Below are 21,917 nucleotides of genomic sequence, written 5' to 3'. Positions count from 1 at the left end.
ATAGAGATTAAGCTTGAGTTTGATCTCTGTCTTCCCTCCTTGTAATCTCTTTGCCTTGAGGAACACTCTCTGATCTTTAGTCTCTCATATATAAAATACAGGCATACTACCTTCCTCATGGGATTGTGAGAATCAAAAGACATCATGTTTTTAAAGCCTTCAACCCAATGCAGAGCACTCAACAAGAGCTCAATAAATGCTATCAATTATAGTACCTACCGCATGCAAAGCACTGTTCTAGGCACTGAGATACAAAAATGAGTAAGACAGGCACCCTTGCCCTTGAAGAAATTATAGCTTAGTGGTGGAAACTATATAAAGAGGTTTTCAATAAATCTTAGCAAATGGCTAACAGAAATGTGGACATAGTGTTATGGGAACGTAGAATAGCGACATTTAGTCCCTATCCCTACACAGCTCTTTATACTTAATAATAGCGGGATAATAATTTGAGACATTTAAGGATATCTTCCTCTCTGTGACAATCTATAATCCTGATGTGACAATGAGGCTGCCATCAAACTAGAACAATAATTTAAGAAAAGTTATCAAAGACTTTCTAAAATCAAAAGCTTTGATCTAGATGTAAGAAAGAAAATGTTTGACAAGGAAGATGAGTCAACAGAACCGTGTTCCCCCCTACTGGTCCAGATCAGAGAACCCTTCTAGGTTGGAATGAGGAAAGATTTAAAGAGGACACAAGAGAGCTGGGTCATGGATTGGTCTTTCAGCCTCGCCCACGGTGGGCTGAAGGGCACACAAGCAGGGAGGGGTGCAGAGGTGTGAGAGAATCTTCATTTGAAGTTTGGTGGGTTAGGTAGAGATGCCCTGGCCTCCTTTAGCCCTATATGGACCTCTAATAGGTCAATATCAATGACAGCCGTTGGGGGATATGAGTCACTGATAAGAGCCTGGACTTTTCTGCAGCAAGTGAGTGACTGGATGATACAGGAGGGAGTGAGATTGAAGTTCATGGCCAGACAAGCCAAGGGAATGAGTATCAAAAAGACATGGTGTGATTAGTCCACACTGGGGTTCACGTGAGGGTACCGAGACATCTCCACAAGACATGTATCAGGGAACCTCGTGGGTGCCTGAAGGCTTTCCAGGAGTTCCTCAGCTCCTTACACTGAGTATGCAGTGAGTTTCCTTGGGAGTGGAAGACCAGCATGAAACGAAGGTAGATGAAGTTCTAGGACAGAAGGACCCTCCTCAACATCACCATACCAGCAGCAGAGCAAGACATCCAGAGCTTGTCATCAATCCCAGAGGAGAGCAGGAGGGAGGTTCTCCTGAGAGGGAGTCTAAACAGAATGCGATTGAATGATACACCTGATAGACTAGGAGATTATGGCATTATGCTGAATTTACCTGAAAGTGACCAGATTTCGTTTCTGCCTCAGGCTTGGACAGCTGGGAATCAAAACACCACAATTCATGATAGGAATATAGAGTTACATTTTCACCTTCCATCAACCTTCATTTGTGAAATTTGGACCTGCTACTTAGCACCTGCCTTTTATGTGATTTGCTAGGAGGTCAACAGCCAAGGGGAAAATTTTTAAAAGGCACAAAAAGGTCCATGCAGTCTACAAACATGCCTGTCTTGTCCATCATGGTAACTTAGTGCCACACACAGGGGCCAACACAACGCAGAATGGCTGCTGACTTGATATGTTTGGGACATATACTTATAGAAGTGACTAATGATTATGAAGACAATTCAAATAATACACACAATGGAAAGGAATTCTGTTTTCACCATCCTAGGCTTTTAAAAAATGAATTCACTAGCATATGGTTTCCAATTTTGACAAGTGCAGAATAGATTACGTTCATAGGTCAGGAAATTCCATCTCCTTGCCCTGGTAATCCTTGTACAATTGATAGACCAACAAATAGATCTTTAACATTTACTTCCATGCAGAAGCATATTGAAACACAATATGAGAATGAGGAGAAGTCTAGGAGAAAACCTTGGAGGCTCTTTATAATAGGAACATGTAAATCTTTTGGAAACTCTGGACTTATATACAACTACCTTAAGTTACCAATTACTTGTGAAAAAACTCACAGTGTGTGTGTGTGTGTGTGTGTGTGTGTGTGTGTGTGTGTGTGCGCGCAGAGAACCTCTTCTCCAGCCTGTAGCTTCCCTTGAGGTCAGGGTTCTTGCTTCATTTGGTTTTGTATCTGCAGTGCCCAGGAGACTGGTGTATATAGGAGAGATTCAGTAAACATTTCATTCAAGTATATCTACAACATCAGAGCCTTTGGGGATTTTTTTTCAAATTAAAAAAAAAAAAGTCTGTTCTTCTGAAAATCTATGCCCAGAATGTGTGAGTGCTAACATAATTGAAAAGTTTGCCAGAAGGACTGGGAGAGAGTGTGTATCATAACAGACTTGTCTGTTACAATAAACTCTTACATATTTATATGCATATAAATTTACAAGCATCTCTTTCACATGACACATTTTATTTTGTATTTTTGTGCATACTACTAAACTCTTTTGTGCCAGTAAAATGTCATTAAATGCTTTATTTTGTCAAGAATTGCTTCTTTCAATAATTATACTACTTACAGTATTCAATATAATAAAAGCCGTGAAAGATAGCTAGGATTGGCCTAACACTGACGAGGATGTGAAGATTCATCAAAATTAAGCAACTTTCGCAGAGTATCATCTGGGGAAGACTCTTTTCTGGGGACTGTCAGATAATCAATTGTAAAAAATGTTTAAAGACTATCCAAAGAAACTTTAAACTGGAAGTGGTAACAAGTGTTTCTCTCTCATATATGGCATTATTAATCATACTAAACTACTGGATATGTATATTGGCCAGACTCCTAAACCCAAAGAAATTCTGCATAGACGAAAGTCAAAATAATTTGGAGAAAAATTGGAAAAAAAACTGGAATGAATTGATTTGAAAAAGAAGATTCAGACTTTGCTTAAGCGAGAAAAGCTGAATTCACCTACTATACCCTTTTAGTCACACTTTTAATCAGGGCTTTCTGTGACAGGAATATATGAGTGCACAGTCTGTCAAAGGAGAGAAATATCATATGTTCAAATGTGTGTGCCTTTTTCTCTGAGAAGAAACTTTGCCTTCTATGCGCTTATCACTTTTCTGTGCCTTTGACACTGCATAAAATATTTCGGTAATAGTTCCTCTACAATCTGTTAGGTTCCTCTCTTAACCAGCTGCATTATAGGATAGCCAACTTTCTGCCAAAACGAAAATATTTTTGACACAGACACATGATGACTGGCACCCGACATAACACTGTTCTGGCTTATCTGCCATTGCTGTGTGTCCCCGTGGTCCACCAGGTTTTAACTCTAGCACATCACTTAATACACTACATCAAACATGTAGTTATTTATGTTTCTCTACTGAATTATAAATTTGTTGATGGTAGAGACTCTATCCAAAGAGTTTCTCAAGGTGCCTGGCACATGGTAGGTGTTCAAATACATATTGAGCAGATCAATGAACAAGAGAGATAATATTTAAGTTATTTAATTTGACATTGAGTGAGAAAACCTTATCACGGGGCCCTTGGAATCCAGTACACAAAGATTTCATCAATGGGTAATGCCAGTATAGAGAGGAGGCATGAATTTTAGACAGTATTGAGATCCAGACCAGAGTTGTCATACATGTATCCTCTCCACCTGCTCCCTAGTATCCCTACTCTAGAAGATGGGGGATATGGTAGGAAGAATGGCTTCCCAAAGATATTCATCTGTGAGTATTCTATGTTACATGGCAAGAGGGACTGAACAAATGTAATTAATGTTAATGTTAATAGGGAGAATGCCCTGAATTATCCAAGTGAGTCTAATTGAGTGGCAGCCTCCTAACCAAGAACTCTCCCAGGCTGAGAGCAAGAGAGATGTGGCAAAAAGGGATGCTAATGACATTTCAAGTGTAAGAAGAATTGGACATACAGTTGCTGTCTGAGATGTTGGGGCCCATGTTCAAAGACTAGAAAGAGGTCTCTAGAATCTAGGAGCAGCCCCCAGCTGACAGCAAGGAAATGGGACCTCAGTCTGCAAGAAACAACCTGCATGATCCTGGGAGCAGATTCTCCTCCAAAGCCTCCAGGTAAGAGCCCAGCCTTGCCAACACCTTGATTTTGGCTTTTTGAGATCTGGAGGATAGGAACCCATTCAGACTCCAACACATGGAAACTATGAGATAATAAGTTTGTGTTGCTGTAAGATACTAAGTATGTCATAATTTGTTATTGCAGCAATAAAAAAAACTAATACAGAGGGGTCCCCAAAGTGATTCCCACTAAGAAAAGTTTAGGAACCTATAGCATGGTCACATCCAATCAGGGGAGGGGGTTAAGTTCACAAAGGGAAAAAAATACAACATTCTCTCTGAAAATGTTGTATTCACTCCTATTTTAGACACCAAGGGTTCCAGGGAAGAGGCAGCATCTCTCTTCCTACATTAGTAAAACTAATAGGTGCTAAAGACCGTTAAAATTCTCAGTAACAGAGTTGTCAGGCAGCCTTGAACAGTGGTACTGTTAAGGAGAGCTACATTTCAGAAGGTTTGGGTCAAAGGAACACCTGTCTTGGGTTCATTCCAAGACAGAGGTGTTTTCTTCCAACTATAGCTTTTTCATGGATTCACTTGATCCAGTGATTCATTAGATCATGCATTAGTACTTTCATTTATCCACTTACCCATTAGTACCTGGCACTACACCTCGTGGGAGAGAGAAAGGATAAATGAAAGTAGTCCTAACCAATAACTGGTACCAGTTCTCAATTTTTAATCCACTTCATCCCCTGCCATTCTCTTCTGTGCCATATGGTCGTTGAAGTTGCCACTTCTCTCTCATCTTATGTTTACCACTGAAGTACAAGATCCATTCAAACAGGGCACCTCTGTTCTGTCCCCATTCTCTGAAGAGCACTGCTGTTTTGGTCTGTCTACCTTGGGTCTCAGGATCCTACAGTGCCAATTCATAATTACAAAATGCCTCCACACCCACCACCACAATTACCACCCAAATCTCTGGGATTGTGAATACCATGAGATATTACACCCTGATTATGTTACCGTTATATGGCCAAAGGGATTTTGCAGATGAAATTAAAGTTAAAAATTAGTAGACTTTGAGTTAATCAGAAGGAGATTATTTAGGTGAGTCTGAACTAATCACATAAATACTTTAAGAGCAGAAAGTCTTTGGCTGGTGGCAGAAGGGGAAGTCAAAGAGATTTAAAACAGAAGAAATTTGCTTTTGAAGGCAAACATGGGCTTTTGCTGATTTGAAAATTAGTGTGCCGTGTGAGAAGGAAAATGGGTGGCCTCTACTCTCCGTGATAAGAATAGGCAGAGAGTGACCCCAGGTGACAGCCAACAGGGAAATAGGATCTCAGTCCTACAACCACAAGGAATTGAATTCCACTAACCTGAATGAATTTCAAAAAGGACCTTGTGCTTCAGATGGGAGCACAGCCCGGCTTTGATTTCAGTCCTGTGGTACTAGGAGCAGGGAGCTCAGCTGAGCCTGCTCATACTTCTGTGCTACAGAACTAGGAGATTATAAATGGGTATTGTTTTAAGTCACTACGTTTGTGGTAATTTGGTATGCAGTGATAGAAAACAAATAGATTGCTGTAATAAAAAGTTATATTTTCTTGAAAGGGATGATTGCTTCCTTTGTTAATCATCCAATGAGATATGATTAAATGTTAAGTGGGAGAATAAGCTTGTGCTCTTGCTTTATGGCCTAGATCTCGAAAATCTAGAATGTCTAGAGTGTGCTCTTTTTTGTGGGTGATACATGGCACCCATCGCATGGAAACTAACCATGTCTGGTGGGCTCCAGCCCTACCATATAGACCCAGTCATGTAGTACATGACTTGCAGTAGGTTACACCCAATGTCTTTGTTATCTTTAAGCTTTTAGACAATCTTGTAATGAGTGTTACAGCCTTTCTGAGCAATTATAGTATAAAAAGTAAAGGTTTCATCTCCATACTTATCCAGAACATAGTGTCAAGGTCAAATTTCTAGTATTAGTGATTTTCTTAGGGTAGCAATTAGGTTTTCAATATTCCACCTTGAAAGTTCTGGGAAATGTTAAATAGAGATGGTTATTTTTTTTTAAGGTTGTTGATTTTAATGTTTGTTAAAGGTACTTTTCCTAAGTAGTGTCTATTAGATTAGATTATATCAAATTGCTGATATTCAACCATCCTACAAACTATAAAAACAACAGTTCATATGATTAGGACTAATAATAAAGGCTATTTATGAGGGCCTTCATTTTTTAAAAAAGCTTAGTCACAATGGTTGAAAGGTTCTATGGAATAAGATATGTGTAGGTTACTGAACAGCTCATATGTTTTCAAGAAATGAAAATATCTCACATCACTATGGTAGTTGGTAATAATATTTGACATTCATTCACGCATTTATTCAACCAATTAATCATTTATTCATTCAAGACTGTCATCAAGCATTTATTAAGACCTAACAATACACCACGAGTAATCTCAGGTGCTAGTGAAACAAAGGTGAGAACCAGAGTGCACGCCCTCAGCATCTAGTAACAGAGACAGGCAATTGTCATAGGGTGTTACAAGCTCTAGGATGAGAATAAGCATAGATTCTAGATGAGTAAAAGAGGCATCCTCCCAAGCTGGATGTGAGGAGGGATTTAACTGAGGAAGTAATATATTATCTACAAATTAAAGGATGGCTAGATGGCAACCAAGGAGAGAGATGAATAAAAGTCATTTTGGAGGGAGAAGATATCAAGCTCTGAAACAGGGGAGTGAGAAAGCATGGCATATGGGGAAAATGAAAGCACACTGAGTTAGGTGTTGAGTTGTAAAAGTGTCCAGGCTGAAGAAATACTTGGAATTAGATAGATGCTAACTCAATGAGCAACACTGGTGCCTTGCTAAGGAGTATGGTATTTACTTTCTGTTGCTTCAACATTTTTGACCTTTTGAGGCATCATAGTTTGAAAGTAATGAAATATCATGACTGCCTTTACCATCTCCTAGACAACCTTGGTTTGAAGCAGCCAAATTTATCTTCTAAGCCTCACAACCCAGAGCTCTTTCCTGACAACCCCATTTTTCCTAGCTGGTGCTGTCTGGCTACTTCACACTAGGGAATTAGACTGCACTCTAAACCATCAGACAAGGAGCTCAGTGCTGAGCTACTGTGGAGGCATGGAACTTAAGTGATAAACATTTTAACTGGGCTCTAATACCAAACTGGCCAAAAGGTAGGGTGATCAATCACCTCGGTTACCCAGGACTGTTCCAGTTTTAGTGCAGAAAGTCCCACATCCCAAGAAACCCTTTTCCAGGAAGGAAAAAGCCATGGTATTCAGGGATAGGTGCAAAAGGTCAGGGAAAAAGTACAAAACCTACATGGTGGCATAAAAAGGGGGGCCAAAAGCAATTTATTTGTTAGTGTCAAATGGATATGCAATAGGTTATGTCTTTCATAGTTGCTGTCACTAATTCTTCCCCTGACCACTGATACAGGCCACCATGATTTGCAATTCACATTGTTGCAATGCTCTGAGCACGTGATGTAAGTGTACAACTTAAGTGCATTGTAGTCATGAGTATTGGCAGTCCATCTCTGGCTTTGCCTGTGGAATAACTGTCGTGCTTTGTACTGAGATAGTGCTAGTTGAATTTTTAAAATTGTGAATACTTCTAGCATATTTTCTAAGCGGTCAGGTGATGCAAAGGAAAATGAAAATGATGACAATACAAATTCCAGCATGACCCATACACCAACAAAGAAAATTAAACAACTGTGTTTGTTTCATGATGGCTGGAAGAACACACACACTGGATTAAGGAGGAAAATGACCTAAATGAAGCATAGGGCACTATACAGAGAAATAAATAGATACATGATATACACAATACACAGAAATTTGGAATCTGGGGACAGTAGAGATGTGAATTTCTGAGAGTGAATCTCTCAAGTTCGAGATGAGCCAGGCAAGTATATCTTAATAAACAAAAGTTTTTTTGTTGTTTTTTATCTCCCCCAGAAGACATCAATGCTCAGGAGAAAATAATGGCTGTTGAATTAGCTTGGGAACACCATGTGAATGAACACATATTATCTTGTTGCTCCCTTGATTGCTCTAGGAAACTCAGTAAAGTTACATTCTCTGATTCAGAGACTGCAAGTAAATTATCCCATGATGAACAAAAGGGGACATTTTGATAACAGGTGAGTTGGCCTCTCCCAGAGCAGAGCTGCTTCTGTGAGATCTTACCAATGATCCATGTTTTTTACTGAGTGTGGTGAGAGATACAGTGAATCATAGCAACAAAAATTAAGGTTCCCCTAGTTCTGAAGTACTTTGATTTGAAAAGTGTAGTCTTCAATTTATTTTCTTAATTTGTAGGAAAATTTAATGACACTGCAGAAAACATAAAAGAAAAGATTATTGATATCATGACTTTCCTCCTCAACCTGCATATTAAAAAATAGTGTAAAGGTAACTTTTGGCAGTTTCTCTTATGTCTATAGACTTCTTACCAAAGAAAATAAAAAGACCTGCTAAATGTCCTGTACCCCTTGTGTCCATTGATAAGAAGAGGTATGATTTGTTGATCTGTGAAATGGAGGCATTCATAATGGAAGTTTATGATCACTTCTCAGTCCTCTCAAGATCGTGCAGGAGCACTTAATAGAATTTTTGACTTTACAGAAATAGAAGGAAATAATCTCTATAGACATGTGGTTACAAGATGGCTATTGTTGCCTGCCATAAACAAGATGTTAAACAAAGCTACTGGGCTATTATTTTCAAAGTTTTGGACAAGAAGAATATCCTTCTCTAATATTTGAATAATACATTGAGGATGAAAATGGAGAAAGGATTACAGTAAAACAGAAATGTATCTATTGTTTCTCCAAAGCTGTGTGATAATCCTTAAAGAGGTCATAAATAGCTTATAAAAATATAAACTGACAACACCCAAGTTGTTTGATGTCATATTTATGCTGTAACAAAAACTCATACAGTGAAAAAAATGACTCATATTCTGGAAATAAGACTGCTTCAGAACTAGGGAAAAAAAAACCCTCATCAGAAAAGGACAGTGAAGTTAAATGGTTGTTTCTCAATTTCTTTACGAAAACTGTAACTTATTTGGAATTCAACTGCACTTTCAGAAGTTCAAATTACCTCTATGCCTAAAACCACTTTCCCTTAGAAAGAGAGGTTTAACTTAGGAAGACATTCAATGTGCTTCTGAGTGTTAAAAATAATGAATATTGAGAGAGCTTTTGTGCTCTCACTCTGCCTTGAACACCCAGCTGGACGGGATTGTCTGCAAACCAGGAAGAAAACCCAACCATGTTGGCTCCCTGAGTTTGGACTTCCAGCCTCCAAAACCGTGAAATGTGGATCCTCTAGCAACAGGAGGTGTGAAGAGAGAGGACCTTCAAGATGGCAGAGGAGTAAGACATGGAGAACACCTTCCTCCCCACAAATACATCAAAAATACACCTACATGTGGAACAACTTCTATAGAACAACTACTGAACGCTAGCAGAAGACCTCAAACTTCCCAAAAGCCGAGTGGCTGACAGGGTCTTGGTGCTCTGGCCGGCTGTCAGGTCTGAGCCTCTGAGGTGGGAGAGCTGAGTCCAGGACACTGGACCACCAGAGACCGCCCAGCCCCACGTAATATCAATCGGTGAGAGATCTGCCAGAGATCTCTGTCTCAATGCTAAGACCAAGCTCTACTCAACGACCAGCAAGCCCCAGTGCTGGACACCCCATGCCAAACAACTATCAAGATAGGAACACAACCCCGCCCGTTAGAAGAGAGGTTGCCTAAAATCATAATAAGTTCAAAAACACACAAAAACACACCACTAGACGCGGTACTGCCCACCAGAAAGACAAGATCCAGCCTCACAGACAAGAACACAGGCACCAGTCCCCTCCACCAGGAAGCCTACACAACCCACTGAATCAACCTTACCCACTGGGGGCAGACATCAAAAACAACGGGAACTACGAACCTGCAGCCTGCGAAAAGGAGACCCCAAACACAGTAAGTTAAGCAGAATGAGAAGACAGAGAAATATGCAGCAGATGAAGGAGCAAGGTAAAAACCCACCAGACCAAACAAATGAAGAGGAAATAGGCAGTCTATCTGAAAAATAATTCATAGAAATGATAGTAAAGATGATCCAAAATCTTGGAAATAGAATGGAGGAAATACAAGAAATATTTAACAAGGACCCAGAAGAACTAAAGAGCAAACAAACAATGATGAACAACACAATAAATGAAATTAAAAATTCTCTAAAAGGGATCAATAGCAGAATAACTGAGGCAGAAGAACGGATAAATGACCCGGAAGATAAAATAGTGGAAATAACTATTGCAGAGCAGAATGAGGAAAAAAGAATGAAAAGAATTGAGGACAGCCTCAGAAACCTCTGGGACAATATTAAATGCACCAACATTCGAATTATAGTGGTCCCAGAAGAAGAAGAGAAAAAGAAAGGGACTGAGAAAATATTTGAAGAGATTATAGTTGAAAACTTCCCTAATATGGGAAAGTAAATAGTTAATCAAGTCCAGGAAGCACGGAGAGTCTCATATAGGATGAATCCAAGGAGAAACAAACCAAGACACATATTAATAAAACTATCAAAAATTAAATACAAAGAAAAAATATTGAAAACAGCAAGAGAAAAGCAACAGATAACATACAAGGGAATCCCCATAAGGTTAACAGTTGATCTTTCAGCAGAAACTTTGCAAGCCAGAAGAGAGTGGCAGGATATATTTAAAGCAATGAAAGGGAAAAACCTCCCACCAAGATTACTCTACCCAGCAAGGATCTCATTCAGATTTGATGGAGAAATTAAAACCTTTACAGGGCTTCCCTGACGGCGCAGTGGTTGGGAGTCTGCCTGCCAATGCACAGGACACGGGTTCGGGCCCTGGTCTGGGAGGATCCCACATGCCGCAGAGCAACTGGGCCCGTGAGCCGTAATTACTGACCCTGCGCGTCTGGAGCCTGTGCTCCGTGGTGGGAGAGGCCGTGATAGTGAGAGGCCCGTGCACCGCGATGAAGAGTGGCCCCTACTTGCCGCAACTAGAGAAAGCCCTCGCACAGAAGCAAAGACCCAACACAGCCATAAATAAATAAATAAATAAATAAATAAATAAATAAAAAGACTGCCATGGATACTAGGTAATGAGGATAATAATGTAAAAAAAAAAAAAAACAAAACTTTACAGACAAACAAAAGCTAAGAGAATTCAGCACCACCAAACCAGCTTTACAAAAAATGCTAAAGGAACTTCTCTAGGCAGAAAAGACAAGAGAAGGAAAAGACCTACAATAGCAAACCCAAAACAATTAAGAAAATGATAATAGAAAACTCATATCGCTAATTACCTTCAATGTAAATGGATTAAATGCTCCAACCAAAAAACATAGACTGGCTGAATGGATATAAAAACAAGACTTGTATATATGCTGTCTACAAGAGGCCCACTTCAGACCTAGGGGACACATAAGACTGAAAGTGAAGGGATGGAAAAAGATATTCCATTGAAATGGAAATCAAAAGAAAGCTGGAGTAGCAATTCTCATATCAGACAAAATAGACTTTAAAATAAAGACTTTAAAATCAAGACTTTAAAATCAAGGGATCAATCCAAGAAGAAGATATAACAATTGTAAATATTTATGCACCCAACATAGGAGCACCACAATACATAAGGCAAATGCTAACAGACATAAAAGGGGAAATCAACAGTAACATAAAAATAGTAGGGAACTTTAACACCCCACTTTCACCAATGGACATATCATCCAAAATGAAAATAAATAAGGAAGCACAATCTTTAAATGACACATTAAACAAGGTGGATTTAATTGATATTTTTAGGACATTCCATCCAAAAAAACAGACTACACTTTCTTCTCAAATGCTCATGGAACATTCTCCAGGATAGATCATATCCTGGGTCACAAATCAAGCTGTGGTAAATTTAAGATAATTGAAATTGTATCAAATATCTTTTCTGACCACAACGCTACGAGACTAGATATCAATTACAGGAAAAAAAAAAAACTGTAAAAAACACAAACACACGGAGGCTAAACAATACTCTACCAAATAACCAAGAGATCACTGAAGAAATCAAAGAGGAAATCAAAACATACCTAGAAACAAATGACAATGAAAACATGACAGCCCAAAACCTATGGGATGCAGCAAAAGCAACCCTAGGAGGGAAGTTTATAGCAATACAATCCTACCTCAAGAAACAAGAAAAATCTCAAATAAACAACCTAATCTTACACCTAAAGAAATTAGAGAAAGAAGAACAAAAAAACCCTCAAGTTAGCAGAAGGAAAAGAATCATAAATATCAGAGCAGAAATAAATAAAAAAGAAATGAAGGAAACGATAGCAAAGATCAATCAAACTAAAAGCTGGTTCTTTGAGAAGATAAACAAAATTGATAAACCACTAGCCAGACTCATTAAGAAAAAAAAGGAGAAGATTCAAATCAACAGAATTAGAAATGAAAAAGGAAAAGTAACAGTTGACACTGGAGAAATACAAAGGATCATGAGAGATTACTTCAAGCAACTATATGCCAATAAAATGGACAACCTGGAAGAAATGGACAAATTCTTAGGAAAGCACAACGTTCTGAGACTGAACCAGGAAGAAAAAGAAAATATGAACAGAGCAATCATGAGCACTGAAATTGAAACTGTGATTAAAAGTCTTCCAACAAACAAAAGTCCAGGACCAGACCACTTCACACGTGAATTCTATCAAACATTTAGAGAAGAGCTAACACCTATCCTTCTCAAACTCTTCCAAAATATAGCAGAGGCAGGAACACTCCCAAACTCATTCTATGAGGCCACCATCATCCTGACACCAAAATCAGACAAAGATGTCACAACAAAAGAAAACTACAGGCCAATAACACTGATGAACATAGATGCAAAAATCCTGAACAAAATACTAGCAAACAGAATCCAACAGCACATTAAAAGGATCAAACACCATGATCAAGTGGGGTTTATCCCAGGAATGCAAAGATTCTTCAATATATGCAAATCAATCAGTATAATACACCATATTAACAAATTGAAGAATAAAAACCATATGATTACCTCAATAGATGCAGAAAAAGCTTTCGACAAAATTCAACACCCATTTATGATTAAAACTCTCCAGAAAGTAGGCATAGAGGGAACTTACCTCAACATAATAAAGGTCATATATGACAAACCCACAGCCAGCATCATTCTCAACAGTGAAAAACTGAAACCATTTCCACTAAGATCAGGAACAAGACAAGGTTGCCCAGTCTCACCACTATTATTCAACATAGTTATGGAAGTTTTAGCCACAGCAATCAGAGAAGAAAAAGAAATAAAAAGAACCCAAATCAGAAAAGAAAGATGCTACCAGAAAACTACTAGAGCTAATCAATGAATTTGGTAAAGTATCAGGATACAAAATTAATGCACAGAAATCTCTGGCATTCCTATACACTAATGATGAGAAATCTGAAAGAGAGATTAAGGAAACACTCCCATTTACCACTACAACAAAAAGAATAAAAAATCAAGGAATAAACCTACATAAGGAGACAAAAGACCTGTATGCAGAAAATTGTAAGACACTGATGAAAGAAATTAAAGATGATACAAACAGATGTAGAGATATATCATGTTCTTGAATTGGAAGAATCAACATTGTGAAAATGACTATACTACCCAAAGCAATCTACAGATTCAATGCAATCCCTATCAAACTACCAATGGCATTTTTCACAGAACTAGAACAAAAAATTTTACAATTCGTATGGAAACACAAAAGACCCCGAATAGCTAAAGCAATCTTGAGAAAGAAAAATGGAGCTGGAGGAATCAGGCTTCCTGACTTCAGACTATATTACAAAGCTACAGTAATCAAGACACTTTGGTACTGGCACAAAAACAGAAATATAGATGAATGGAACAGGATAGAAAGCCCAGAGATAAACCCACGCACACATGGTCACCTGATCTTTGGTAAAGGAAGCAAGAATATACAATGGAGAAAAGACAGCCCCTTCAATAAGTGGTGCTGGGAAAACTGGACAGCTACATTTAAAAAATGAAATTAGAACACTCCCTGACCCCATATACAAAAATAAACTCAAAATGGATTAAAGACCTAAATGTAAGGCCAGACACTATAAATCTCTTAGAGGGAAACATAGACAGAACACTCTATGAGATAAATCACAGCAAGATCCTTTTTGACCCACCTCTTAGAGAAATGGAAATAAAAACAAAAATAAAGAAATGGGACCTAATGAAACTTAAAAGCTTTTTCATAGCAAAGGAAACCATAAACAACATGAAGAGACAACCCTCAGAATAGGAGAAAGTATTTGCAAATGAAGCAACTGACAAAGGATTAATCTCCCAAATATAGATGCAGCTCATGCAGCTCAATATCAAAAAAACCAAACAACCCAATCCAAAAATGGGCAGAAGACAAAAACAGACATTTCTCCATAGGAGACAGATTGTCAACAAACACATGAAAGGATTCTCAACATCACTAATCATTAGAGAAATGCAAATCAAAACTACAATGAGGTATCACCTCACACTTGTCAGAATGGTCATCATCAAAAATCTGTAAACAATAAATGCTGGAGAGGGTGTGGAGAAAAGGGAACACTCTTGCACTGTTGGTGGGAATGTAAATTGATACAGCCAGTATGGAGAACAGTATGCAGTTTCCTTAGAAAACTAAAAATAAAACTATCATATGACCCAGCAATCCCACTACTGGGCATATACCCTGAGAAAATCATAACTCAAGCAGAGTCATGTACCACAATGTTCATTGCAGCACTATTTACAATAGCCCGGACATGGAAGCAACCTAAGTGTCCATCAATAGAGGAATGGATAGAGAAGATGTGGCACATATATACAATGGAATATTACTCAGCCATATAAAGGAACAAAATTGAGTTATTTGTAGTGAGGTGGATGAACCTAGAGTCTGTCATACAGAGTGAAGTAAGTCAGAAAGAGAAAAACAAATACCGTATGCTAACATATATATATGGAATCTAAAAAAAAAAAAAAAATGGTTCTGAAGAACCTGGGGGCAGGACAGGAATAAAGACGCAGACATAGGGAGTGGACTTAAGGACACAGGGAGGGGGAAGGGTAAGCTGGGATGAAGTGAGAGAGTGGCATTGACATATATACACTACCAAATGTAAAGGAGATAGCTAGTGGGCAGCAGCTGCATAACATAGGGAGATCAGCTCGGTGCTTTGTGACCACCTAGAGGGGTGGGATAGGGAGGGTGGAGAGAGATGCAAGAGGGAGGGGATATGGGGATATATGTATATGTATAGCTGATTCACTTTGTTATACAGCAGCAAGTAACACAGCAATTTAGAGCAACTGTACTCCAATAGAGATGTTAAAAAAAAAATGAATATTTTTCGATGTGGACAGCCTCTATGATGAATGTATACAAAGCAAAAGATCTGACTGATAAACAAATGGTTTATCAAAATAAGCCTTTAAATATGGGCAGGCCTCATCTTATTAAGCATTGCTTTATCTTTGCAGATACTGTTTTTTACAGATTGAAGGTTTGTGGCAACCCTGCATCGATCAAGTCTATCAACATCATTTTTCCAATAGCATTTGCTTCCATCTAATCTGTATGTCCCATTTTGGTAATTCTCACAGTATTTAAAACTTTTTAATTATTATGATATTTGTTATAGTCATCTGAGATCAGCAATCTTTGACGTTACTATCATAACTTTTGGGGTGTCACGCACCACGCATGTAGAAAATGGCAAACATTATCAATAAATGTGTGTGTTCTGACTGTTCCACTAGTCTCTCTCCCTCTCCTTGGGCCTTCCTATTCTTGAGACAAAGTTATATTGAAATTAGGCCAATTAATAACCTAACAATGGCCTCTAAATGTACAAATGAAAGGAAGGGTCCCATGTCTTTCATTTTAAATCAAACGCTGGAAAGGATGAAGCTTAATGAAGAAGGTACATTGAAAGCTGAGACAGGACAAAAGCTAGTCTTCTTGTACCAAACGTATCCAAGTTGTAAATGCAAAGGAAAAGTCATTGAAGGAAATTAAAAGTACTACTCCAGGGAACACAAGAATGAGAAGAAAGTGAAACAGCCTTATTGCTGATAGGGAGCAAGTTTTAGTGGTCTGGATAGAAGATCAAACCAGCCACAACTTTCCCTTAAGCCAAAGCCTAGTCCAGAGCAAGGCCCTAAGTGTCTTCAATTCCATGAAGACTGAGAGAGGCAAGGAAGTTGGAGAAGAAGAGTTTGAAGCTAGCAGAGTTTGGTCCATAAGGTTTAAGGAAAAAATCCATCCCCATAACAAAAGGAGCAAGTTGAAATAGCAAGTGCTGATGTAGAAGCTGCAGCAAGTTATCCAGAAGATCTAGCTGAGATAATTAATGACTTTCAATGTAGGTGAAACAGCCTTATATTGAAAAAAGATGCCCCCTAAGACTTATAGCTAGAGAAGAGAAGTCAATGCCTGGCTTCAAAGGACCAGCTGACTCTCTTACTAGGGGCTAATGCAGCTGGTGACTTTAAATTGAAGCCAATGCTCATTTAACATTCCAAAAATCCTAGGGCCCTTAAGAATTATGCTACATCTATTCTGCCTGTGCTCTATAAACACAATAACAAAGCCTGGATGACAGCACATCTGTTTACAAAATGGTTTACTGAATATATTAAACCCACTGTTGAGAACTACTTCTTAGAAAAAAGTTTCCTTGCAAAATATGATTACTTATTGAAAATACACCTGGTCACCCATGAGCTCTGATAGAGATCTACAATGAAATTAATGTTTTCATGCCTGCTAAGATGACATCCATTCTGTAGTCCTTAGATCAGGGAGTAATTTCAACTTTCAAGTCTTATTATTTAAGAAACACAGTTCCTAAGGCTATAGCTGCCACAGGTAGTGAGTCCTCTGATGGATCTAGGCCAATTCAACTGAAAACCTCCTGGAAAAGATTCACCATTCTAGAGGCCATTGAGAACATTCTTGATTCATGGGAAGAAGTCAAAATATCAATATTATCAGGAGTTTGGAAGAAGTCGATTCCAACTTTCATGGATGACTTTGAGGGGTTCAAGACTTCAGTGGAGGAAGTAACTGCAGATGTGGTGGAAATGGCAAGAGAACTAGAATTAGAAATGGATCCTGAAGATGTGACTGTATTGCTGCAATCTCATCATAAGACTTTAACTCATGAGGGGTTGCTGATGAAATCGACTCCTGTTGAAGATGCTGTGAAGATTATTGAAACGCCAACAAAGGATTTAGAATGTTATATAAACTTAGTTGATAAAGCAGCAGTAGGGTTTGAGAGGATTGACTCCAATTTTGAAAGAAGTTCTACTGTGGGTAAAATGCTACCAAACAGCATTGCATGCTACAGAGAAATTGTTCATGAAAGAAAGGGTCAACTGAGGTGGCAAACTTCATTATTGTCTTATTTTAAGTAATTGCCAAAGCCACCTCTACCATCAGCAACCACCACCCTGATCAGTCAGCAGGCATCAACATCAAGGCAACACCCTCTACAAGCAAAAAGATTACAACTCACTGAAGGTTCAGATGACAGCATTTTTCAGCAATAAAGTATTTTTAATTAAGGTATATTAATTTTTGAAACATAAAGCTCTTGCACACTTAGACTATGTTATACTGTAAACATAAATCTTATTTATATGCACTAGGAAAGAAAAAAAATTAGTGTGACTCAATTTATTGTGATATTTGCTTTACTGGGTGCTCTGGAATCAAACTGGCAATATCTCCAAAGTACGCCTGTACAAAGTGGATGGATACTTCTGGAGACCAGGGAAACTAATTCCTACAAGTCAAAAAGTCTACTGTTAGTAAAATCCTAACTACTCCGTGTTCAAATGTTTTTAGAGGATATTCAGTTTGATATCATTACAGTGGAATTATACCAGGTATCTCTATAATGTGGCCTTGATAAAAACAGAACTGCACATCAAAGTCAATTTTACATTTGATTGTATTCAGTTTTACCATCACATTAAATGAAAGAAAGATGTCTTAGAGACTAGTTTTATCAGTATAATGATATTTACTTTACTTTACAGGCCTTTTTGACTGCTCTCTTTTGAAGAACTCTTACACCTATGTACATTTATGTAATTTAAAAATACACAATAATGGAGACTACAAAATTTAAAATTCCAATACAGAGTGAAAAAGAGTTAAAATAAATTGCTGTATCAGAAGACAGAAAGAAACACAAAAATAATATTATGTTTTTCTCATGCACATTATTTGGTTAACTAGTCATACTATTAATTACTACCAATTTCCACTGTTATAATTCTATAGTTGTTTTGTTTAATTAATAGCATTTATGTAATAGAAAGCAATATTAACAACATTTCAGAAATGAAGACTTAAGATAAAGAGGTGTTTATTTGGGATTTGTTAGGACTACAGTCCAGGAAACACAGATTCAAGAAGCACTTGAATTATGTTCCTTTGGACTACAAAATAGAGGGAGCTTCTAAAGGCAAAAACTGCAAGGCCACATAAGTTGTTTGTCAAGAATTATGATTGAAGCTGGCAAGAAGTAAGGGTACTTGTTAAGCAAGAATTGGTTGGGGTCTAAAATGGTTACATAGTTGCAAGGGGAGAACTTTGAAAGCATAAGGTTGCAGCTAGCAGGTGTTGTTCTAAAAGTGTTGATGACATCCTTGGGAGGTTGTGGTTTGGTACAGCTCAGAAAGTTCAAGTTCTCAGCAATGCGGAAACATGTCTGAGACCAAATCTTCAATGGCCGCCTGACTCCATTTTGTATGCCTGAACTAGGGTTAGTCCACTAAGATTTCAAACTGTCACAAGCAAATATACAGAATAATATATAATTTCAAATAAATAATTTATATATATACGTTAAAGCAATAATGCTTACATATATATAGTTATATGTATATTATTATTTATTTTTTGGTATGATATGACTGTATCTTGTGTTGGCTCTGTAAAAATTTGATCACCCTATAGGAACACTATTTGTGCAGCTGTTTAAACATCAAGATTCCCAAGCCTACATCTAGAGTTGCAGATCAGGAATAAAGTCTAGAAATGTGTATTGCAAAAAGCACCCTGGGGCTTCCCTGGTGGTGCAGTGGTTGAGAATCTGCCTGCTAACGCAGGGGACATGGGTTCGAGCCCTGGTATGGGAAGATCCCACATGCCACGGAGCAACTAGGCCCATGAGCCACAACTACTGAGCCTGCGTGTTTGAAGCCTGTGCTCCGTAACAAAAAGAGGCCACGATAGTGAGAGGCCCGCGCACCGCGATGAAGAGTGGCCCCCGCTTGCCGCAACTAGAGAAAGCCCTCGCACAGAAACGAAGACCTAACACAGCCAAAAATAAAAATAAATAAATAAACAAATAATTAAAAAAAAAAAAAAAAAAAAGCACCCAAATAATTTCAATGCATTGCACAGTTTGGGAACAATTGTGGTGTTTTTCTGTAAGTGGGATTGTTTTTCAAATTTTTTCTCAGATTCAGGAAGTTTTGTACTCAAACCCATGAAACGGCAGCACTACACAGGAAATATGAAAATCTTAACAGTTTACATCGGACACTGATCCCCTCATTGTCAGGGGGGCTTGCCTTTTTCTTCATCTTCCTGGTGACAAAGAAGTTTGGTGTGATGAAAACACACGTGGATGGGTGGCAGCGGGGAGACTGGGGAAGGCAGTGGTGAAAACGTAGGCGGCCAGCTGCCTGTGTGTGTATCCAGGTCTTACCATTCACTTGCAGCAGGGCTATGGGCACATGAACTTTTGTCGACCTATTTTTCTCAACTATAAAATGTAGATAACGACAGATTACACTCAAAGGATTACACAGTGCCTGGAATTTTAAAAATATTCCTTAAATATAAACCAAATAAAGAAAAAGAACAATTTAAATTCTTTCCATTCATTTACAGACCTCAGTTTCCAGATGGAAATCCACTGATGAATAGAATCAGGAATTACTTGTTTAGTGGGAAAAGACTTGAGCTGGGATATACGGTGTAGGAAAACAGAAAATACAGCCACTGAATGGCTCCAAGTTTCTCACTTCTTGCTTGACCTTGAGCTAACTGAGCCCTGGCTTCAATCACATTACACTGGAATTTTAATAACATCTATTTCACATGAATCTTTTGAATCAAAACAACAAAATATTTGAAAAAAGTCCTAATAAATATTAAAATGCTACATAAATAGTAGATATTATTATCTGCTTCTTTTGTGAGTTCAAAACTATTGCTTGTAAATGTAGCACTGATTTAATATGAACTGGAAATAAAATATGTTATAAATTAGTAAATCTGAACTGACAAGAAAGTTTTCCTAGAGGTTGGATAGTTTTATGAGTTTGTTTTATTTTTCTTACACAGTACTTAAACTTAGAAGAGAGGAAGAAAAGTTGTGATTGTTGTGTTATAGTCATGCTTGATGGAGTTGGATGTAAAAAGAAAGAAAGAATTCTGTCAGTCTCCTGAGGGTTCTGATTTTTTTCTTTCACATTGTAATCCCTGTTTTCCTTCTGTGTTTGATTGATAATGTGCATTGTACCTGGCACTGTGATAAGTATTCCATGCTGACTGAACACTAATGAATTGAGATTGTGAACAGGAGCTCAATTACAGAACCATCATCTAAGCTCATTCAAATTTCTAAACTTGACAGCAAATGCTCACAACTGGGTGAGCAGGAAAATAGTCCAAATTTCACACTACCAGAAACATAATTAAACTGAAAATAAGCATTTCAGGATATTTCTCTTGAACTAAGTCCTGTAGTTATAGAGGTCATGGGGGAGACAGAGGATTGTAATACGTGGCTTCTTACAAGGGTTGGCAGCCTTATGTGAACAAAATAATCAAAATGCCTGGTATTGTTGTCAAAAAGCATTTCTTAGCCCTAGAGTTGTTCATGTTTTCTCACTAGGAAATCTGCTAAGGGCCTTAGTGAAATCCCAGCTGTGAATCCAGCTGCGGCATGGCCGAAAGAGTATAATCATGTTAGAGAAATCCAAAATTCCTCTTCCAGCTCCCTGACACTTATCAAGTGTATGATCTTCGCTAAACCTCTCTATACCTCAGTTTTCTCACCTGAAAGATGGAGCATAAACCTCCCCCAGAACATCTTTCCAGGTGTTAAATGAATTAATATAGTGAAAAATATTTTTATACGGTGCTATGCTAGAGAAAAGTCACTTTTTCTAAAAAAATAAGGTTCTTTTAGAAGCCAACCTTACATAGATGAGATGAAAGACAACTGTTAAGTTCTTTAATTGCTGGTTTTTGATGAAGTTTGCGAAGTTTTACCTCTGTGATAACACTTCATTCTGCTTCAGAGAAATTGCTACACTGTTTATCAAAGTAAATATGCAATGTGGGTGTGTCTGTGTACACTGGATCTGTACTTTTCACTAAAGGCTAAGATAAATGTGGTTACCTTCAGAATACAGATGAGAAAACTGAGATTCAGATCTTATGACCTATGCCAGTGCAAATGCAGATAATCCGGGGTAAAGCCAGAATTGAAATTCAGGTCTATTTGGATTTCTGGTTAAAGTGGTGGCATGAAGGCATTTTGTTTCTATTCTCCTCCATTGAAACACTCTGAGAAGATCAAAAGGACAAACTACAGAGGAAAATCTAGCAACATTATTTTCAATAAAACAAGGAAACAATAAAATGTCAAATCACAAACTCAAAAAGCATAACTTGTCAAATGTCTCAA

This window comes from Balaenoptera physalus (genome assembly GCF_965194825.1).
Source record: "Balaenoptera physalus genome assembly, chromosome: 10".
NCBI classification, from domain to species: Eukaryota; Metazoa; Chordata; class Mammalia; order Artiodactyla; family Balaenopteridae; genus Balaenoptera; species Balaenoptera physalus.
The sequence above is the reverse complement of the archived record's forward strand: the minus strand, read 5'-3'. Positions refer to the sequence as shown.